Raw genomic sequence first — 22,527 nt, forward strand, 5'->3', positions numbered from 1 at the left:
TCAATGCCATTATCCTCCGTCACCCTGTGCCATTCTACTCTATGCCACTCTACTCCACTTTACTCTATGCCACTCCAATTAATGCTACTCCACTCTACTCTACGCCACTCCATCCTATTTTAGTCTTCTCTACGTCACTCTGTTCTATGCCTCTAAACTCAACTCCACTCCATAGCACTCTGCTACTCCTCTCCACTCTATGCCACTCCATCCTACTCCACTCTATGGTACTTCACTCTACTCCATACCACTATATTCTAAACCACTCTACTCCACTCCACACAGTACCTCTGTACAGCTCTCTGCATCACTCCACTCTATGACACTCTAGTCTATGCATTCTGCTCTACACCTCTCTACTCTACTCTGCACCATTCCACACATCTCTGTGCTATGCCACTTTACTCTATGCCTCTACAATTTATGCCACTCTACGCTTCTCTATGCCGCTTCACTCCACGCAACTTTACACCACTTCACTCTATGCCACTCAACTCCACTCTCCTTTACCCACTCTCCCCTATGTCACTCTCCTCTATGCCACACAACTAACTTTTAGCCATGCTGAACAACTGCATGGCTAAAAGACATTTCCAAAGCCAATAGCTCTCACTTAGGTGAGACCTATTGACTTTGTCTATGCTTGTTTTCCAGTATCTTTGGGCTATGTGGTGTTCTGAGAATGCATATTGCTGTACAGTATGTTTTACGTGGTCTTGTGTGTGTTACTCGATGTGTACATATTTGCAAAGCGGAGTAAGTATGTGCATAGCAATTATGCTTGAAGCTGTTTTTGTGCACACTTGTGGTTTTGTTTTATGCAATTGAGGCTATACAATGTGTGCTTGGTGCTATACTGTATCTGTTCAAGGCAGTAATGTGTGGACTTAGTACTGTGTATAAGAAATCCTCCTGGAAGACTTAGACAGATAGTAGAAAAAAATGTTTCTCTGTGCTATTACTGTGCACCTAACCAGTGGCACCCTATTGAGGCAAAAGTAAATCTCCATGAAACATGTTTGTCTCAAAGAGTCACTACTCATGAAACATGAACATTCATTATTTTTGTACTGGGTCATTTTTTTACTTATATATTTGCAATTGTTATTTTATACAAGTTTGTAGAATACACTATCACCCAGGAGGGTATCCTGGCTCTGGGCAGGCTATTCGAAAAGCTAGGTCTTCAACTTCTTGTGGAGTTTAAGATGTGAGGAGGGCCACCGTGTCTCCTCTGTCCAGAATGACACAGATGTCATCCATGGTGGCGATGAGGGCAGTTTCTGGGCTGTGGTTGGGTCTGAAACCGTACTGAGTGGGGTTGCGGAGTTGGTGGTCATTGAGGTATTTGGTAAGGTGTCTGTTGATGTTTGTCTAAGACCTTGTTTGGAAATGGTAGGATGGAGATCAGTCTGTTGACGAGCATTGAAGGGTCCAGTGAGGGTTTATTCAGCAGTGAGAGGACAATTGCATGTTTCCAAGTATCTGGGAAGGTTGTGGAAGAGTTGGAAGCATTTTGAATGGGTTTGAGCATTAAGCTGATGGGTTGCAGTACTCTGGAGTAGGTGTGGTTGGAGAAGGGGTCCGATGGGACACCTGAGTTGATGGACTTCATAGTGGCAGTAGTTTCTACTGAGGTGATGACGGGCAATGTGGTTAGCATTGGTTCTTTGGATAAGATCCGGAGGCATTTGGTGAAGTCTGTTGGGTCCAGTTGTAGGTTTAGGTTTCTGTAAATGGTGGTGATTACGTTGCTGAGGAATTGAGAGAGAGTGTTGCAGAGGTCCTGCTAGGGGGTGATCGAGTTTGAGGCAACTGCTGGTGAGGTGAAATCTTTCACAATGGTGAAGATTTCTTTGCTTCTGTTGGTACTGGCATCGATGCAGTCTGCCAGCGCGGTCTGTGTCATTTAGTGGTATCTTCTTAGAGTGGATTTAAATGTGCTCCTGTCTGCATTGGGGAGGCTGTTGCTGTACTCAGATACATTGGTATTGAGTGTGTTCTAGTCCTTGACAGTGATGCTGTTCCAGTTTACACAGGCTGGTCTGATGGTAGTGCATGTGCATTGGACCAGGACAGAAAATCTGAACTTGACGAGAGTGTGGTCTGTGCAGAGGACTGATGTGGGCTCGTCAACTCTGATGTTGTCAAAGCTGGTGAGAATGGGGTCCAGAAAGAGTCCAGTGATGTGGGTAGGTCGTTGTACTCATTGGGTGAGGTCCAGGTTTCCATGGTCTTCGATTGCTCTTGAGATGAGGTCGGTTTAGTCTTCCAGATGGAGTTCAGGTCTCTGACTAGGATGTAATTGCTAGCATTGAGGGTGAGTGGTGTGACAAAATCTGTGATGGCGTCGGTGAATTAGGTTCGTGGTCCCGGTGGTCTGTAGATGAAAGTGCCAGTTAGGGTGAAGGTGGCTGGGACATGCCGCTTGAACAACAGGTGTTCCATGCTGTGATGATGACGTGTCCGTGGATGTGGTACAGCTGATGGTGTTCTTGTAGATGAGAACAACACCTCTCCGGTAGTGTGAAATCTGCCTTTCATTGCAATCTTGTAGCCGGGGGTAATGACTGTGGCAATGTCAGGTGCTGATGCAGGGTTCAAAACCAAAGGGGATGATGAACGAAGTGTTGAACATTGCAAGCACTCACCCCCAGTCAACTGATCTGGGTTTAATCCATCATCATTCTTTAGCTCACTCCGCCACCCCAGTTCAGACATGGCCATATGCAAATCAGTCTGACCCTGTGCCTCATGGGAACAGTCCAGCCCGAACTGCCAAGCCATGTCTTCCCTGGACCAGAAACAAGCATCCTGTGACCGGTTTCTGGCTAATCAGCCGTCATCAGCCAGGCTAGCTTGCATCCAGTGGCAAAGTGAGCAAGGGACCCACGTCTGGGCATACCCTGCCAACTTAGGGCAAACAAAGCAAAACCAAAGGGGATGATGGACAGAGTGTTGAACATTGCAAGCACTCACCCCTAGTCAACTGATCTGGGTTTAATCCATCATAATTCTTTAGCTCACTCCGCCACCCCAGTTCAGACATGGCCATATGCAAATCAGTCTGACCCTGTGCCTCATGGGAACAGTCCAGCCCGAACTGCCAAGCCATGTCTTCCCTGGATCGGAAACAAGCATCCTGGGACCGGTTTCTGGCTAATCAGCCATCATCAGCCAGGCTAGCTTGAATCTAGTGGCAAAGTGTGCCAGGGTCCCACGTCTGGGCATACCCTGCCAACTTAGGGCGAACAAAGCAAAACCAAAGGGGATGATGGACGGAGTGTTGAACATTGCAAGCACTCACTCCCAGTCAACTGATCTGGGTTTAATCTATCATCATTCTTTAGCTCACTCCGCCACCCCAGTTCAGACATGGCCATATGCAAATCAGTCTGACCCTGTGCCTCATGGGAACAGTCCGGCCCGAACTGCCAGGCCATGTCTTCCCCGGACCGGAAACAAGCATCCTCAGACTCGTGGAAACAATATACTACTTTTCACCCAGCCACTCGTGCTTGCTCATTTTGTCTCAGAGAGCTACACAGAAGAAACAGTCGAGCGTGTTTACAATAAGAATTTATTGCACTGTTGTTCTTCTCATGTAAAATATATGCGCTGCTACAACTGTTACACAGTAGCAGAGATATAGGATCAGCAGTACAGTGAATTAAAAGGAATAGTACAGTTCTACCATTTTGCAATAGTCATGAACATATACATGAATATAAAATACATTTATAAAATAAAGCACATACTCCTAAGATGCCGGTCTAGATATATCTAAGTGTACCTAGCATGTGAGTAGGTGTGACAGAGCTAATAAGCCTAAGAGCCAAGAATTCCGCAAGGATTTAGTCGAACCCCATTACCTGAATAATGAGAGTGTGGGTCCTGGTCTCGAGTTGGACACCCCGCAAGAGATATTCAGACCACTGTCAGCTGGAGTAACTGCATGCAGGAGTCTCAGCGTCTCTGGTAAGTGTATCAGCCTTGAAGTCTCAGTTCCCTCCTGCATACTGATAGCAAGAGGTGCGGTATTTATACAGTCCTTGTGCGAGTGTTAGCCATTGTTTAGTATAAGGATGACGTATTGGGATTAAACCTTGTGCGTAGATAGGAGAGGTGAAGTATACCCCCCGGGTAGTGTTCTCATAAATTATTCATATGTGCTAAAGATGACGTCTTAGCCATATCGATTGGAAAAAACCCTAGTCCATAAAAGGCGTCAGTCCTTATAAGGCGTTATGTCCCTATAAGGCATTCTGTCCTTATTAGGAGTTATGTCCTTATAAGGCTCGTTCATGTAAAATGAAGGGGAGATGGTGTAGGGAAAGTGTACAATGTTCCCTGGACCTATATTAGGGTACCAATATGAAATATAACACCCACTCCTCCTAATATTCAACAATAATAATACACACTTTGAGATACACTTTTATAACGGTGTCAGTGCATAAGATTATCAATGAGTCATTTAAAATGTTTCTAAAAACGTTAAAAATTAATTTAAAAACAGTTTAAAAACAAGGAGAGAAAGAAATGTTCTTTTGAAATATGAATTTTTGTTGTAAAGTTTCGCAAATCACAGTTCTAAATGAGTTCGATCACACAAGTTGAACTACTGCAAGCGTACTTAGAAGGCCATGCTGTATTATAGAAAGTGTCAATTTGAAAAAGTTGTTTGAAGAAAAGTGAAAGAAAAACTGAATTCGTTCCCAGCACACGGTGAGCCATTTCTAGATTAAATGTCCTGGCTGGGAGACATAACATTATCGCTGCCTGCTGCCACAGGGGACAAACATTGTAGTGCCTCGCATAGCACGTTAAGTGTGCACAGATGAAATTCAGTGCTGCCAACAGTTGTTGGAGAGGCAGCCAGTGCTGTAGTCGATACCTCGGTGTCAATGGTGGAGCTGAAATTCAACTCAGTTGAAAAGGACACCTGCGGATCCTCGAGGAATGCATTTGTCAAGATGGGAATACGCTGAGGACAGAGTCGAGCATGGGACCGCAGTGGTTCCAGCCTGGAGTCTAAGTCCGTCGGCATCTCCATTAGAGGTGTCAGACAGATGTCCAACTCGCATTCTCTTCCGCAAAACAGCCATCGGAAAACAGGTACAATGCAGTTTCAAAGACTGGTCTCAGCGATAAGAACCAAGAATCACTTAGTTCTCGAAGGCGAGGTGCACCCAGATGTTGTACCATGAGCTCATGGTAATAACTCTCCAGGAGAGCTTTTGCAATCTCGCTGGTGGATGGTCAGTCCATTGCGTAGCAGGTGAACGACAATCAGGATTCCAGCTATTGCAAGCAGGATCAGATGATTGTAGACCCCCGAAAATTCTTCCAAATACGGAGTGTATAAAGTTAGTTATAACTCCGAGGATTACTAAGGAATCCTGACCCTATAGTCTTAAATAGGTGTACAATACCATCGTATCTGACATATTAAAGATACGACCCACCCTTTCTACGAAATGTAGGGGGCAGTTGGTATGAATAAGTACCTGTATCTCAGCCGAGGTCCTTGCGATTTGAAGTTCGAGCGGAGGTTAAGGGTACGGTCTGCTGTAAAAGCATGGCTTTCATTCTGCTTAAAGCATCAAACTGTATAAAAGAAACATTCAGTGAATACCATAGCGGCACCTCCGTGATTGTATTTGTCGGTGGAAACAATACTTGCATATAGCAAGTAACCCTAGTGTTCATGGTGACCAGATAGGCTATCCCCGGAAGCATTCCACAGCAACCTTGATCATTCAGCATCAAGTAACTCCCATTCGAAAGTAACTCAAACGCTGGCTTGATCACGGCAGCTGGAGTTCCTTTCATATGGCAAGACAGATTCGCTATTGAGCCATTACAGGCTCCGTGCAAAACGATATCTTGGCACATGAGAGAACCGCTTAAAGCGTTCTTGCAGTTTGTACCACTAAGAAACACTTCTCGATCCCCACTCCAGCATCGAAATCTATATGGTAAATCCCAGGATTTCTTAATGTATTCTTTACCCAATTTTTCATATTTGCCTGCCTGCCTTTGCTCAAGGCAATAGTGAAACTGAAAGGTCGTGACCGGGAGAGTGATTTGGCCATGAAGTAGCCATTCTGTTGATGGTAATTCAGCCACTGTGAATGGTAGCCTATCCAGTCTTTCAATTTGCAGCATTTTATATTTAGCTCCTCTTTGTGCCATTTCTATCTGTGTATGAGTTAGATTGTATTCTGAAAACAGAGACGTACTGTTTATAAAACGCCTGCATGCAAAGATTGCAGCGTCCAGCTCAATAATATCATAGAACGTAACTGAGATTGGCCGTGTTGTAATATGGCTAAATCCTGTTCCAGTATGTCAATAGCAGAAGATACAATGTTGCCCAATGAATATATCCTGGAGGTCAAAGTTGTTAACCCATTATCTACCACAGCTAAAGCTTTTTCTAAGTTTATACGGTCTATTTCCTGTATTCTCTCTGCGGCTTCCTGCTGGGAAATCTTCCAGATTTCATTATAGGCAGCATAAATGCCTGCATATATGAAACGTTTTTGACGTTGTTTCCTAGGTCCTGAAAAAAAGTCCCTAAGATCCATGTCTTGTGAGAGTAAAGATAAGTGTTGTTTCACTTCTGCAAGTGTTGAGGTTTCTAGCCAATCTAGGCACAACTTCCCAACACTATAGGATGTCGCTACCCCTGGATCTTCTCTCTGTACATAACGTGGGTCTGGCCTATGGATACTGAGTCCCTCGGTGATGTGCAGGAACCGTTTATGACATGTGTTTGTGTCTAAGGGCCAAACCACCCACTCCTTCCAATTTGGGTCTGATCTGTTGTACTTTATTATGTCATCCACTGTTGTCTCTTCTTTTGTAGTTGAATTGTGCCACCCCTGTATTGGTGTTGGAAACCTAGGAGTGTTCAGGCTGTTAATCTTGACTAGTCCAAGACAGGATGTCTGTTGCACAGTATCATCTAAAAAGATCATCTGCTGTGGAATGAGGCATGCTCTAAATAGTGCCTCTGTGCCCTGGACTTGCCAGTCCCTCGAACCCCAAATTGATTTTGAGTCACTTTCGTCTTTCCATAGGTTAAAACCCTGTTCAGACAATCGGGCCAAAAAGGAAGCAGAGTAAATCTGTTTAGTATTGGTCAACATAATTTTCAGTGCTGATGTTGGTGCAACCTCATAGTAAAATGAGGCTGGATCTATTGTGTTAAACCCTGAAAAGTATGAAAATTTCTGTGCAAACGCTTGTGAACTACTTCTTGGTGCTGTTGGGCAGTGTTCCCACTGATGGTACTCAAAAACATTCCTGGGTGAAATGGATTTGTGCAGGAAATGATGACCATAATGTTGGTAACAGTACAATTTGTCATAGTCTGAAGAACCCTCTAACATTTCATTATTAGAAAATGCAGCAGTTTTCTCTAAATCAGACAACATGTTATTTACTGTTTCTGTGTCCCAATCCTCAGAAAATGTACTTGAGGTAATGATATCACTTAATGAAATTTTAAGTACATGATTAATTTTTTTTTAAGTTCGGTCGGGCTGAATATGTTGAAATGAACCTTGTCGCATACTATACCATCGGGTATAGGAACTGCTGTAATGTTCTCTGATGACAAGTCTCTTTGTTCACGATGTGATGATGTATGTGGCTTCAGTAAGATCTTGACCTTTTGGGCTGTGGAACTTTGTTGAAGATAGTGTCCATTAATAAGCATACTAAAAGTTAGAACTAAGCCTAGCCAGAAAAGAAAAAACAATATCCCAGAAATTACCCATAGTTCAATCCAAGGTGATACCAGGTATGTCTTTTGAAGAAAGTTCTTTAACCGTTGCTTGAATGGTGTTTTGGCTGGCGTGGTTTCCGGCTCGCTTGGATCCAGAGAAAACGTATCAACGTTCATGAAATAGCCAGAAGCAGTTCGATCAATTGTAGGAATTACATCGGGATTAGTTGAAATGTTATTTTCCTCTCGACGAGGCATGTTGATGTAGACTTCTGTTTTTGGTCTAATTGCAACTTGTGAATTATTCTGATTTTCATTTTGAATTAGAATGTCTGGTTCAAGTGGAACAAGTTCTATAGCATTGTTGCTTAGTCCTTCATTCCTTACAGGTGGCTCTTCAAACGTGATGAGTCTTTCTGTTTGAACTTCTTGGATTGTAGCTAGAGGAGGGCATCTGCTACAGTGGAGTCCAGGTGGCCTACTGTTTAGTATCGTCCACTTAGTGTGGTTTGATTAAATCGATTGAGACTAATCTTTTCTCCTTTTTTCAAGCAAGAGGCGGGAGTAGCACCGTTCTTGTTCCTTGTACTGCAAGGACTGGTACAGGTTTTCTGTATGAAGGTCCAAATTCCTTTTTGTCTGCAATTTTCTCTCTGACCAGATCCCCCACTTTTGGGATCCAGACTGGTCTTGCCGTGACTACCTTGACGTCCTCAGTGGCGGTCTGCTTTAAATGGACATTACTTTGTTTTGTCCTGGATTCATTCAGATCCTGTAAAATAGCCAAACGATCATGGTTATCAAATGGTTTTTCATCCGCCACTGCGCCTTCACAATCAAGATCAGGTACCCACATTTGTGTCCCAAAGAGGACCTCATATGGAGTGACAACCCCTAGAGAGTTTCTTGGCTTGTTGTTTAATGCCCGCTGTACCCAATAAAGGTGTTTGGCCCAACTACTCCCCTTGCCTAATACCCTATCCAACTACCGCCTTTGCCTAAAACCCTAGCTGTTAAAGATTGCTTTAAGTCCTGGTTTTTTCTCTCCACAACAGCATTTCCCTGAGGATGGTACGGAGATGAGAACCGCAATGCTACGCCCATTCCTTCCTTGGCCTCTTTGTAAGCCAGAGAGCTAAACGCAGGGCCGCGGTCAGAATATAACGTGCTAACTGCGTATGTGCCGATAACGACTCGTAAATCTTTTATAACAGTTCGAGCGTAAGTCGAGCACTGAGGCCATACCCATAGGAATCTTGAGCAGGAATCCACTGCAACCATGATATATTTGTAAGCCCCATCCATTTGTAAGGGGCCGCAGTGGTCCAAGTACACACATGCAAGAGGTTTGTCTGATTTTAATAATGGCATCTGCGCGGGTTTTGCAACCGTGGAGCCTTTCATCTGCTGGCAGATGTCGCAATTCAAGACATAGTCTTTAGTTTGCTTAGTTAACCCTGGCCACCAATAACGCTGTTTCAATAAAGAAATAGTCGCTGTAACGCCTGTGTGCGCAGAGCCAAAACCCTCGTGTGCAGCTAGTATTAAACCTTGCCTACGATCCATATTGGGTATTACTCTATCCCCCACTCCAGGAATCTGAGCATATGGAATGTTTTGTGCATCTAACTTGTAGGAGTATTTGAGTGGAAATGTTTTAGGTACTGCTGAGCTGCCTTTGCGCGAAGCGATGACAGCTACCATAATATCTCTGTCTATTCCGGTTTTTGAACGAGTGAGTGCAGCTACGGAAGCCGTGCTAACAGCCCCCTTTGCGGCTTCATCAGCCAATGAATTCCCTGCAACGTGAACGCCATCACGTTGATGACTCAGTGTGTGAATCACGTGAGTTCTCGGTAGCTCAGCTTTCAACTCTGCTCCCTGTTCCCATAGCATTTTAGGCTTAATTATGCCACCTTTCGCATCTTTGAATCCGTTTTGTTCCCAATGTTGTAAGTACTCATTGTACGACTGTACACAGTAAAAAGAATCGCACACGATTAGTGTGGGGAATTCGTGATCCGTATTTACAAGTGCCAGTATCAGTGCTTTTAATTCTGCCAACTGAGCCTTGCAGTCTCCTAGAGATTGCGTTTTTGCGCAACTAGGATGGAACTTGCCATCACGCATGCGACCTTAAACGATAGCACACGCCGAAAAATATTGCTGCTTACTTTCTATGGCCGGTTGCGCAGATCCGTCAGTATAAATAATATATTCATACTGATCGAGAGGCAAGATTTCATTTGGTAGAGGATATTCTTGTTGGTATTGCAGGAATGCTTGTGTTTTTAAACTTGGATCATATCTATATTCAACGTCTGTTGCAGTAAGAGAATTAGCCCATTGTATCCATCTTGGATGTATTGCTTTTGCATTGGGAATGCTGGCCTTTGTAACAGCCTCTAAAGCCGGTACCGGGGTTACGACAATAATGCATTTCCTCTCTCTCTTGCTACACCAGTCTGAACAGCTGTCAGGATTTTTTCTGTTGAAGTCAAATGCATTTCTGCATTTGTGTACAGGTGTGATTTGTATGCGATTGGTACTGTTTCGACTTCATTGAAGGTCAAGTAAATGAACCCGCATTTGCCCGCACAGATCACCAAGTGGCATACGTTTCCGCGTGTTTGGAAGTGTTTGGAAGTGTTTGGAAGCTATCATGTCTTCCTGGAGTGAACCAAGAATATTAGTATGTTCTTGTGTCCAATTTCTGGCTGAAAAGTCAGGTTTTATTAAGTCGTAGAAAGGTTTTACCCTTTGTGCGTAATCTAAAATGTATGTTCTGCCGAAATTTAGGAATCCTAGTATTGATTATACAGTTTTTTAATGATTTTGGAAGCTGGTTCAGCACACTCTTTTCTAAAAAGTTTGCTGCCAGACTTTTCCCTTCACTTGACAGTTCGTATCCCAAAAATAGGACATTGAGGTGGGCTATTTTTGATTTTTTTAAGTTAAATTTGTAGCCCTCAGTGGCAAATCCCATAATAATGCTGCTTACCCTGGTCAAGTGCCTCTCGAAGTCTTCGTCTGTCAGATAAATATCATCCACATAGGACAACGCTTCTTCATCAAATTTTTTAACTAACTCTGTTACTCTTGCTGAAAAGACCCCGGGGCTATTCTTATACCCTTGGGCTAGTCGACAAAATTTTCGCTGGGACCCTAGCGCACTGAATGCAGTCAGATACCTGCTTTCAGGTGCTATATTTTGGCAGAAAAATCAATTTGAGATATCAAGTGTTGTTTTGCATTTTTTGCGCACAATGTTATTCATTAATGCGGCACTATGTGCATTTTGGACAGCAAATGTCTTTGTGCATGAGTTTAAATGTCTGTAATCTAAACCTAGACGATATGTATTGTCGGGTTTACAGACGGGAAACAAAGGATTGTTCATTGGAGAGGTACATTTTTCAATGACCTCCTAGTATTCAAGTTGATCTAATATCTCCCTGACCTATTTTTTAGCTTCTTGCTTTATTGGATATTGCCTCTGAGCAATAGGTGAAACCTTTAACGGGATCACGTTGAGTTCTCATCCCACCCAACGTGATTTTTGTACAATGCTGGAGCTTGGGCTACTGCCCACACCCGTGCATATGTATGTTTAAGGGGAATGGGAACATGATCGGAAAATGCAGAAAAAATTATACTTTCTCCCCTTGGGCACTCAATTATGAATGCAGGCGGCCAATCTTGTTCTGCTAACAGGATGTCATAACCAGATGATAAGTTCTTCCAAAAAGACCTTTTACTTTCCTGGGCTTGTTCGCCTCCATCCAGAGTGTTATTTCATATAACTTATGTGGGACGCTCACCTTGGTGTCTGGTGTTTCCACCGTGATGTAATCATTCAACTGCGCTGTCACCAGAAATTCCTTCAGGTTCTGGCGAGCTATTGTTACTCCTGCCGCACTGTCTAGCATCATTAGAGCCCATTCCCCGCTCGGAAGTTGTGTCCTCAGAATTCTGGGCATGTCTGATTTTCAGACCAGCAACTTTCTTTTTCTTAAATTGAGGTTTTGAGTTTTGCTTATCTTCTTTTTTAGAAGTAAAGTCTTGAGCGCGCTGCTTGTCTCTGGACGGTGTGCGCTCCTCTCTGTGTTCTGACCCTCCTTCTCTTTCTGAGCTTTTCTTCGAGCCCTGAAAGGAACAAGAGGAACGTGTATCAGTATCCTGATACCTGTCAGGTTTCCTAATATTATCCCTATTCCTAAGGTTGTACCTCTTTTCAGGGGGCTCCTGTGGAGGAGACCTGCCTCAGGACTGAGATCTCTTGTCTTTAGAGTTTTGTTTTTTATTATCCCACTTCTTTTTAGAAGAAGTAGCTGTCTGCTTAGAAGTGTCCTTTTCGAGACTGCCCATTAGTTGATGTTTTAAAGCTTTTCCCCGCAAACTATCCCTGCCTAATTCTGCATAGGCAGTTTCAATTATTTTGGGTATTTCATTCACCTGTTCTAGTGGAGAGAACTCATGTAGGCGTTGGCGGATTGACAGTGATGCTGCTTCCCCTTTAATGTTAGCTAGTATTATGGCTGATTCCTGGTTGTAGTTGTTTAATAACTTCATCCCTAAGTTTAGGGCAGGCTCTGCTCCGTAATCATTTTGTATTTGTCTTAATACATCTGGTATTACTGCTAATGAAGGAATACCATGAATTCTGGTATATATCGCAGCAAAGACTGTACCCCAAGAGGTACAATCCTCTAACTGTGGAGTAATCCCCATGGGCAAGCAGAAACGGTGTTGTATTAGGGAATACTGCTTCTAACTGGGTTATTTTCTGAGCTACCCAGAAAGGAATTTTTTCACTTTTTGTGGGCAATTTACCCATTACCGCGTGTAATGTTTGTGGAGTAATTTTAGAAGCTGTGCTCTGTGTAGGAGCTGAATTTGGTGTAATTACTGTTGATTGGACTGCTAGTGTCCTCAAGACGAAGTTTCTCATGTTTCTGTAAAGTTTTATCAACTTTTTGTGTTGAACAAGCAGTGCATCACATGGCATTGTGTCAATCACAGGATGTGGTGCATAGGTCACTAATATCGGCCATGTTGCTCCTGGTCTTCCTAAGGACCAAGCCTTGCTCTTGTTCTTGTGTGGGGTAGGGCGCCAATAAACCAGAAAATATGTTCCAGCTAGGTAAGCGGAATCTCAATCTCCTCAAACGGAGTGTAAACCGCTGGAGTCTCTTCATGTAAGTAATAATGAAAAGTTTCTGTTATACCATTTGCTGCTGGGAATGTAACCCAGGAATAGAATACCTCTGTATTAAAATCTTCGTGTGCCTCTATCACGATTATTACTTTACCTCCTCTGGGTGGTTACACATTTTTGAGTAGTTTAACTGTCAGTTGGTGTCTTACTTTGCCTGCAATTTGTATTGCATAGGCATCTTCCTCACCTTCCGAGAGAGGTAATGGCATATATACCGGGTCAAGACCCCTCTCAGCCATTGTGTGTAAAAACACAGAATAACTTTCCAAGGAAATTAAATAAGGTATTTTGCACAATTTTGGAAAAAATGTCCTTCAAGCTTGATTAACCAACAGCCAATAAATAGGATATCTCTCCTACTCAGCCGTGGCGGAGTTTTATCCCCACCCACTCCAGACGTCTCTGGTTTTTGTGAGTAGGGGTCTCTGAGAATAAGCATGACTAGGCTACTCAGATTCTACTGTTAAATAAGTATCAAACCAAACGTTGGTGGCGCCATGTAGTGTAGTTCCGATAGTACCCCTGAAGGACCTGCAATTTTGGACAACATACACTGAGGGTCGGGTGGTAGACTGACTCTGTGCACCCCCACCGCGTATGTTAGCCTAGTTTGCATTAGCTAGCTCACAGTGCCACTAGAATCTCCTTTTATCAGAGAGATTAGTGTTTGGCAACCTCTGAACACAACAAACCTTGATTCCTCAGACTCGTGGAAACAATATACTACTTTTCACCCATTCATTCGTTCTTGCTAATTTTGTCTCAGAGAGCTACACAGAAGAAACAGTCGGGCGTGTTTACAATAAGAATTTATTGCACTGTTGTTCTTCTCGTGTAAAATATATGCGCTGCTACAACTGTTACACAGTAGCAGAGATATAGGATCAGCAGTACAGTGAATTAAAAGGAATAGTACAGTTCTACCATTTTGCAATAGTCATGAACATATACATGAATATAAAATGCATTTATAAAATAAAGCACATACTCCTAAGATGCCTGTCTAGATGTACCTAAGTGTACCTAGCATGTGAGTAGGTGTGAAAGAGCTAATAAGCCTAAGAGCCAAGAATCCCGCTAGGATTTAGTTGAACCCCATTACTTGAATAATGAGAGTGTGGGACATCATCCTGGTCTCGAGTTGGACACCACGCAAGGGATGTTCAGACCACTGTCAGCTGGAGCTACTACATGCAGAAGTCTCAGTGTCTCTGGTCAGTGTGTCAGCCTTGAAGTCTCGGGTACCTCCTGCCTACTGATAGCAAGAGGTGCTGTATTTATACAGTCCTTTTGCGTGTATCAGCCATTGTTTAGTATAAGGATGACGTATGGGGATTAAGCCTTGTGCGTAGATAGAAGAGGTGAAGTATACCCCCCAAGTAGTGTTCTCATAAATTATTCATATGTGCTAAGGATGACGTCTTAGCAATATCAATTGGAAAAAACCCTCCCTCTGCATGGATCTAGGTGAAAGGTTTAGTCCATAAAAGGCGATAGTCCTTATAAGGCGTTATGTCCCTGTAAGGCATTCTGTCCTTATTAGGAGTTATGTCCTTATAAGGCTCGTTCATATGAAATGAAGAGGAGATGATGTAGGGAAAGTGTACAAAGTTCCCTGGACCTATATTAGCGTACCGATATGACATATACAAGTGGTGAGCAAAAGAATGATGGATTAAACCCAAATCTTTGTGACTGGGGGTGAATGGTTGCATTGTTCAGCATTCCGTCCATCATTTGTTCCTTTTGCTTTTGTCGCCCTAAGTGGGAAGGGTATGTCTAGACGTGGGTCCCGTGCTCACTGCACCACTGGATTCAAGCTAGCCTGGCTGATGATGGTTCCAGGATGCTTGTTTCTGGTCCAGGGAGGACCTGGCTTGGCAGTTCGGGCTGGACTCTACCCATGAGAAACAGGGTCAAGACTGATTTGCATATGGCTGGGTCCAACCTGGGGTGGCTTGGTGAGCAAAAGAACAATGGATTAAACCCAGATCTTTGTGACTGGGGGTGAATGGTTGCATTGTTCAGCATTCCGTCCATCATTTGTTCCTTTTTCATATGCAATCTGGGAATCCATCTCATAACCAATCTATCACTTGAAACACAGGTGACAAAAGTGCCTGGAATATTATTGCAATTTGTATAGCACAGCCTCTGTCTGGGAGGGTGTCCTAGCACTTAAACTGACAAGCTAAAAAGCAGAGCAGGTGAAGTTCATTAAAAAAGAAATGTTCTTAAAGTTTCCTTGAATTGAAGAAAATGTTCAGTTGTTTTGCTTGGGAGAGTGTTGGACATGGCCCTTTTTACAGGGTCATCCCCAAACTTTTTGACTCCTAGCCTTTTTTCTGACATGGTGTTGGTGGTTCTAGGACTCTGGGCACTTTAGCACTGCTATCCAGTGTAAAGTGCATGTGCTCTATGTGGTAAATATGGTAAAGATTGGTCTACACCTGTTTGGCATATTTAATGTATCTGTCAATCCCTTGTAGAGTGGTATCTCATATACCCGGGGCCGGTAAATTAAATGCTACTGGTGGGCTTGCAGCACTGATTGCGCCACCCACCAAAGTAGCCTTTCAAATCTATCCCAGGCCTCTGCCATTGCAGGGCCTGTGCGCGCAGTGTTACTGCCGCTGTGACATGGCACCTAAAGTGTGTGCCACGTCTGTGACCCCCCTTTTACTACATGTCAGTCACCCCTAAGGTAGGCCATAGCCCTGTGGGCAGGGTGTATTGTAGGTAAAAGGTAGGACATGTATCTTAAGTGTGTGATACATCCTGGTAGTGACAAACCACCATTTTGGTTTCTCACTGCTGTGAGACTGCCCTCCCATAGGAATGCATTGGGGATTCCCTGATAAGTGTTTCAGTGGTAATTCCTTCTATGAGAGGAGCAGTGTGGTCAAGTTTGGTATGGTTCAAATAGTAATAATAAATGCTGCGCAATGGTGTGCGCAGATTTATTATCACTATTTTAGAAATGCCACTTTTAGAAGTTGGCATTTCTGTGTGCTATGTGTCTGCCTGCCTGATGTGGATTGCATGTCTGGCTATGGAGTGACAGGGGCTGGTGAGGTGTGTGTGGCTTCAGGGAAGGCAGGGTGAGTCAGCGCTAGGCTTAATAGGGGTTCTGCATTTGGAGTAGTGGGATGAGTAGTCCCCTGACCCTGAATAGGTCTGTGCCTGCCTAGGTGAATGCTGGGTCTGCCCCCCTGTGGTGGTCTGATGACTGAGCCCCCATCTAACAAAGGAGGGTGTGAGCACTGTACACAAAGTGCTTCAACACCCCCCAGAACCAGATGGAACTGGTTCCCCCAAGCCCTGTACCAAGGGCAGACAAAGGAAAATAATGTATATATACTGGGGCTGTGACCCCATATGGGTTGTGCTTTCCTTGTGCTTGGGTCTTGCTTTTGCTGGGGCCCAGGAGTAACCGCCACAAGGGACTGCCTCCCTTCTGGAGGGCCCGGTGTGCTGGCCTGCCTGGGCCCAGCTTGGCCCCTCTGGACTCTGGTATTCTAGCGCCTCGTGAGCGCTGCACTTTGGCCCCTGATATGCTGCTCCAGGCCGAGAGGAGCATCTATGCTCTGCAGCGCTGAGCTGCAGGAGCATCCCGAGGGAATCCCAGCATGGGGATTCCCCCACATGGCATCCAAGTGAAGTGGGAGCCTACCCCGCGTTTATGCCACCTCGCATTGGTGCTTATTACGAGCGGGAGCCCACCCCGCGTTTATGCCAGAGAAGCTGGTGCCCACCCCGCATTTGTGTGGTTTTGGCGGGAGCCTAGCCCGCATTTATGCTTGACTGAAAGCGGGAGCCCACCCCGCATCTACCGAGAAGGGGAGCCACCGCCGCTGTGAGCGGCAAAACCGGAAGTCAGGCGCCTCTGCCTGACTGTGGGCAGGGCCGTAAGAGAAGTGCCGACATGAGGACGAGCAAAGTTGTGGCCTATTGCGGAGCGGGGCTCCTGTGAGCTGGAGAGAGCCCCGCGGAGTCCAGAAGTCGGCGCAGGTCTAAGCGGGGCTCCCATGAGCTGGAGAGAACCCCGTGTGTTGCTGAGTCAGGCGGCTGTCAGACAGAGAGGGAGCCTCGCGGGCTCCGGTGGCCACCGGAAGAGATCGAGGCACATTGTCGGTGCCTTCCTCCCGGCCCCAAAACAGACAGGAGCGGAGTCCACGAAGGAGCCCCGGAGGGTGGGGGGCTGAATCTGGAGGATCGTTGGTGCCCAGTGAAGGCACCAGGAGGAGCCCAGTAAAGGGGGCTCCCCAGGCACTGTGAGTACCAGTGCTGTTTTTCCCAGCTGCACCGCAGGTTGCGGGCAGCTGCAACGGTTGGGCAATTTTGAGTTCAGAGCCTCAGAGTGGGGCTCCCCAAGTGGCACGGTGGTGCCAGTGCCATTTTTGTTTGGGGGCATTTTGTTGGTGATAAGGATGGGGGTGAGACACTCCCCCATGCCCCAGCACATTGCACAGCATCTTCACTGCATTGGCAGCTAGAGGGCCATTTAAGAGGCTCCAGTTCAAGCCTTGACATTTTTGAACAAAGAGCATTTGAGCCCAAAGGAAGGCCAGTTGCCCTGGGTTCAGCTTTATGGGGGTGATAGGGCGCAAGGCACTAATGTGATTTATGTCCATGGTACCTATGCATAATGTGTTTATGCTTCTGATGTTTTTGCATAAGGTGTTTTATGCTAATGTGAGGCCTAACACAAATGTTAAGTGTATGATGTTTTATGCCTAAGATAATGCTGAGGTCATTATTTTGCCAGTAGTTACTGGTTGTGATATATTATTTCTACTACTTGTGCTTCTGATGGTTCTGACAGTGGCCCGATTGGCCCTGTCATGTGTATATAATCCCACGTAAATTATTGCCTACTGCCAGTTGGCACAATGTACATTGTGTGATTATGATCTAATGTGTTTTGGATAATACAAAGGCTATTTTTTTATATAACCTTGTGTGGAGTTTCTTTTGTGGTGTGTCTAGTGTGTTCGGCTGTGTGTGTGTGTTGCGCAAACGCTTTACACATTGCCTCTGGGATAAGCCTGACTGCTCATGCCAAGCTACCAAGGGGGTGAGCATGGGTTATCTTCAGCATGTAACTCCCTTGTCCTGACTGGAGTGGTGGTTTCTGCCTTGCTTTGGCACATGCCCTAGCCAACCAGAAATCCCATTTCTAACAGAGAGGAAGACCGTTTCAGTGTTTGGCAACTATCAAATAAAGGCAAGGTCAACCGCTGTCACCTTTTGAAATGAGGGCTAACCAGGTTGTGATTAGAAGCTGAATGAAGGGGCAAAATAGAATATATTTGAAGATATCTAGGGCCAGATCCAGATGTAGCGCTAATAGTAACACAAAGAGTTATAAATACAATTAGTTCATCAACAGGAAGCCAGTGTTGGAGATGTCTGTAAGGAGTGATATGTGCCTGTTGGTTTAAAGCAAAACTCTGAAGTAATTGTAGTTTTGCAACCAGTTTCTTGGTGACTGGCATGTAGATACTGATGCAGTAGTCGAGCCTGGAGATTATTAAAGAGTGACTCTTGTTTTCGACATTCTAAAGGAAACAGCGGAGAAATATTTTTAAACATTTTTTATAAAAGATATAAAAGAAAAAAAGTAGATATGATCTTATTTACCTTACGGTAAAATGAGAGTATTATCAATGTCAACACCCGGATACTTTACTGTTGCAGCAGGAGTAGGGGATAATCCCACTCTACCTGCCACCAGCTAGAAAATCATGCAGTTTGTGTTGCCCAATCAAGCGCACCTTGGTTTTATCAAAGTTAAGTTTAAGGGCATTATTATGCATTCACTTCTAAAGTGCTCTCGTTCGGAATCAATTGACCCATCTGAGTGGATGATAAACTGAGTGTCATCCGCGTACATACATCATGCAAGTGTAGCTGAAGGAGCATATCACCTGAGCTAATGGGGCCACACAGATATCAAAGAATGTGGGACTCAAGGAAGAACACTGCACTACTCTGCTACTCTGTGAATCACTAGTTTTCCTAAAAAAAGCAGTATTTTTTTTCACTATTTAAGTCACATTTTACAGAGACAATGCGAGCCAATCCATAGCCAAGCCTCTCACACAAATCCCACAAAGCCTGGTGATGTGCAATTCACAAGAGAGGGGCAGCTATAGCTAAAAGAATCAGGGCTGCACAGCATCCGCGGTCCCCTGTCCAGCAAAGCTCATCTACAATTGCCATCAAGGCTTTCTTTGTGCTGTGCTGTTAGGTTCTGAAGCCTAACTGTGTTTAGTCGAGAACAGAGTTAGATTCCAAGAAGAAGTGAGCAAACAAAGTTGGACATTTGGTCTCCTGCAGGAGATCACTACAGGATGCATGATAAACATCTACAATAAATGACAGTCCTGCATTTTGCCACCTTAATTTGCTGTGCCTCACAGCTCTGGACCAAGGCTGTAAAGCCTGGGGGGAGGGGGGGGGTGCTTCCTGTGCCTCAAAGCGCTAGATCATGTCTGCAAGGGCTGTGAAAGAGGGGCCAGTGGTGTAGCGATGAAGTCATGGGCCCTGATGTAAACCATGCAACTGGGTCATCACCTTTCACTATCCATTGGTTCGAAGGTAAAATACAGCCATAATTTGGGCACATTGAGCCCATAACACCTCCGAACTCTGATGCCACTACAACTGCTTCACTATTGATAGCTACATCTCTGTGAGGGACCTCATCACCTGGGACTTTCTTCCATACTCTGTTGCAAGGTTCAGACAAGGGGCTTCCTCCATTAGGCCCTCATGGAGCAGGGTTATGGCTGAGAAACCCATGGGAGAGAAGTCAGTGCTGTAGAAACGGTAACATGGGCCCTTTTGAAAGCCAGATATATTGCACCCCCGCCCTCCATGTTCATTGGCTGGGCGGTAAAATACATCCATAATTACATCCATAATTTAGGTGCATTGGGCCCATAGCCCCACAGGGCCACAATGCCACTGCACTTGCTACACTATTGATAGCTCCATCCTTCAGAGGGGACCTCTTCTCCTGAGCCTTGCAACCATTGTCCAGTGCTGCGAGACCCAGGTAAGGATGGGACTCTCAGTTCTGGATCACGGTTGTGAGGCCCATGGGAGCAGGACCATTGGTGTCACAATGGCACTATGGTTCCTGATGCAAACAAAGTAAGTTACCCCCTTTCATCCACTTGCTGGTCAATAAAACACAACTAACTATAATTTGAGTGCATTGGGTCCCTAATATTAACACCGGGCGTAGTACTACGCTTCGCCCACGTAGTGTACGTAGTGCTGCCTGCTTCTCAGTTTTCGAAGTAGGCGAAGCAGGCAGCGCTACGCACACACCAGGGCGAAGTGGAGCTGCCTGCCGCCCCGCCACCCGCCTCCCGCCCGCCCTCCTTTTAAAATAATGTCATGTATGCTAAAATAATTAAATATAAAGACTTACCTGCAGTGCGGCGTCTCCGGGGCACATATGCGCATGCGCGGACGCCCGCGCATGCGCATTTCTTGCGAGAAATGCGCATGCGCGGGCGTCCGCGCATGCACATTTGTGACAAGAAGTTGTGAACGAGGAAGGGGGAGCCCCGGAGACGCTGCGCTGCAGGTAAGTCTTTATATTTAATTATTTTAGCATACATGACATTATTTTAAAAGGAGGGTGGGCGGAAGGCGGGCGGCGCGTAGTGGGGCTACGCGGAGCGCGCGAGTGTGCGTAGATTTGGGCACACTACGCGCTGCTCCACGTAGCCCCACTACGCCCACTACGCCCACCCCTGCCTAATATTCCTAAGCCCTGATGTAATTGCACATGCTGCACTATTGATACCTACACTCTAAGAAGGTCCCATGGTTTTCTCAGCCATGATCCAGCACTGGGAAGCCCCTGGGCCTCGAAGTCATGGTTAGGCGCTGTAAGGTCTGGGGGAGATGAGCTTCACATTGCTGTGCCTCAGAGATATGGGCTAGGGCCACAAGGTACAGGGGACGAGATCCCCTTCCCTGTTATTTGCAGCTATGAGTCAGAATTGCCAACATAGGGGAGATCCCCCAGCTATAGTTTATCACTGCTTGGCCCAGGAGAGGTGCATCCACTCCGTTAGGTCTTGGAGACAGAGAGGAGCATTGCATGGCCCAAGGGAGGGAGGGCCAGTGGAAGAGGAGCAAGCTGCATAGCTATGGTGCCCATGATTCCTGGTGCAAATTAAAGGCATCCCTCGTCCTGAACACTAGTTTCACGGTATAATAATGCCATGATTTTGGTGAATTTGACACCTAAGAACCCTTGGGTCTGGAACCACTCCACAACAAAACTATTGATGGCTATGCCCCTGGAATTCACATAGCCAAGGTCCATCAGGTGCATTCCTACCAGGCCCAAGCATGTCAGATGCCCTGTGTACTCAAATTATGGCTATATGTTACTTGGCAGTCTGTGGATGAGGGTGAGGGAGCTCATGTATTACCCCAGTCCACTACCTGCTGAGTAACATACAGCCAGCCTTTGGTGCATTTTGCGCTTAATATCCCTAGAGCCTGGTGCCGGAGCACTTGCTGCACAATTGATTGGTATGCCTCTGACATGGATCCATGCTCACTCTGCCATAGCACAGTGCTGTGAGGCCCAGGGGAGGGGCTCCCACTCTCCTAAATTTCGCAACCATGGTCTAGCACTGCGAACTCCAGGGAAGGGGAACCGTCTTCTCTGGGCCTCACAATCATGGTGTAGTGCTGTGAGGACCAGAGGAGTTGGGTCCTCTCACCTGGGCCCTGCTACCTTAATCCATTCCTGCAGTGCCCATGAGAGGTTAACCTTTTCCTTGGACCTCACAGCCATAGTCTAGCGCAGCAAGTCTGAGTGGAGGGAGCCTCACTCGCCAGTCCCTCACAGATATGTTTTAGTGCTGCGAGGCCCAGGGAAGAGGAATGCCCCCTTCCCTGGCCCTTGCAGGTATGAGAGGACTGCGAAGTCCAGGGCAGGTCTCACAGCCACGCTCAAGTGCTGCATGGTCCAGGGGAGGGTGGTCCCATTCTCTGGGCCTTACAGCCATGGCTTAGTGCTGTGATGCCCAGGGGAGCAGACTCCCTGCCGCACCCTAGTGCTGTGAGATCCAGGCGAGAAGGCCCCACTACCTTGGGTCTCACAGCCATAGTTTAGTGCTGCAAGGACATGGGGAGAGGCCTGGTCTTCACAGCTCTAGGCTAGCACTGTGAGGCCCGGGGTTGAGAGGAGAGCCCTCTTCCCTGGGCCTTACATCCATGATCTGGCACGGTGAAGCCCAAGGAGAGTGCCTTACAGCGCTGACTCTCAATTGCGAGGTCAAGGTGAGGGGGTGGGGGTACCGTACATTGGTCTCCCAGCTATGACCCAGCTGAGGGAGAGAGAAAAGAATAATTTGTGGTCTATTGGTACGGGACGAGAAAAGGCGGGGCTGGCATCGGACACGCCGAAAGTATGGCGGTCGTGCCGGCCCCTGACGACCATGGAGGCGGGCCTGTCACGCACAGTAGTGACGTGGCAGGCGCACCTCGATCGCGATTGGTCGTGGGGTCCCGAGCGTGACCCGAAAGTGAT

This window comes from Triturus cristatus, chromosome 1_2, assembly GCF_964204655.1.
Source record: "Triturus cristatus chromosome 1_2, aTriCri1.1, whole genome shotgun sequence".
NCBI lineage: Eukaryota > Metazoa > Chordata > Amphibia > Caudata > Salamandridae > Triturus > Triturus cristatus.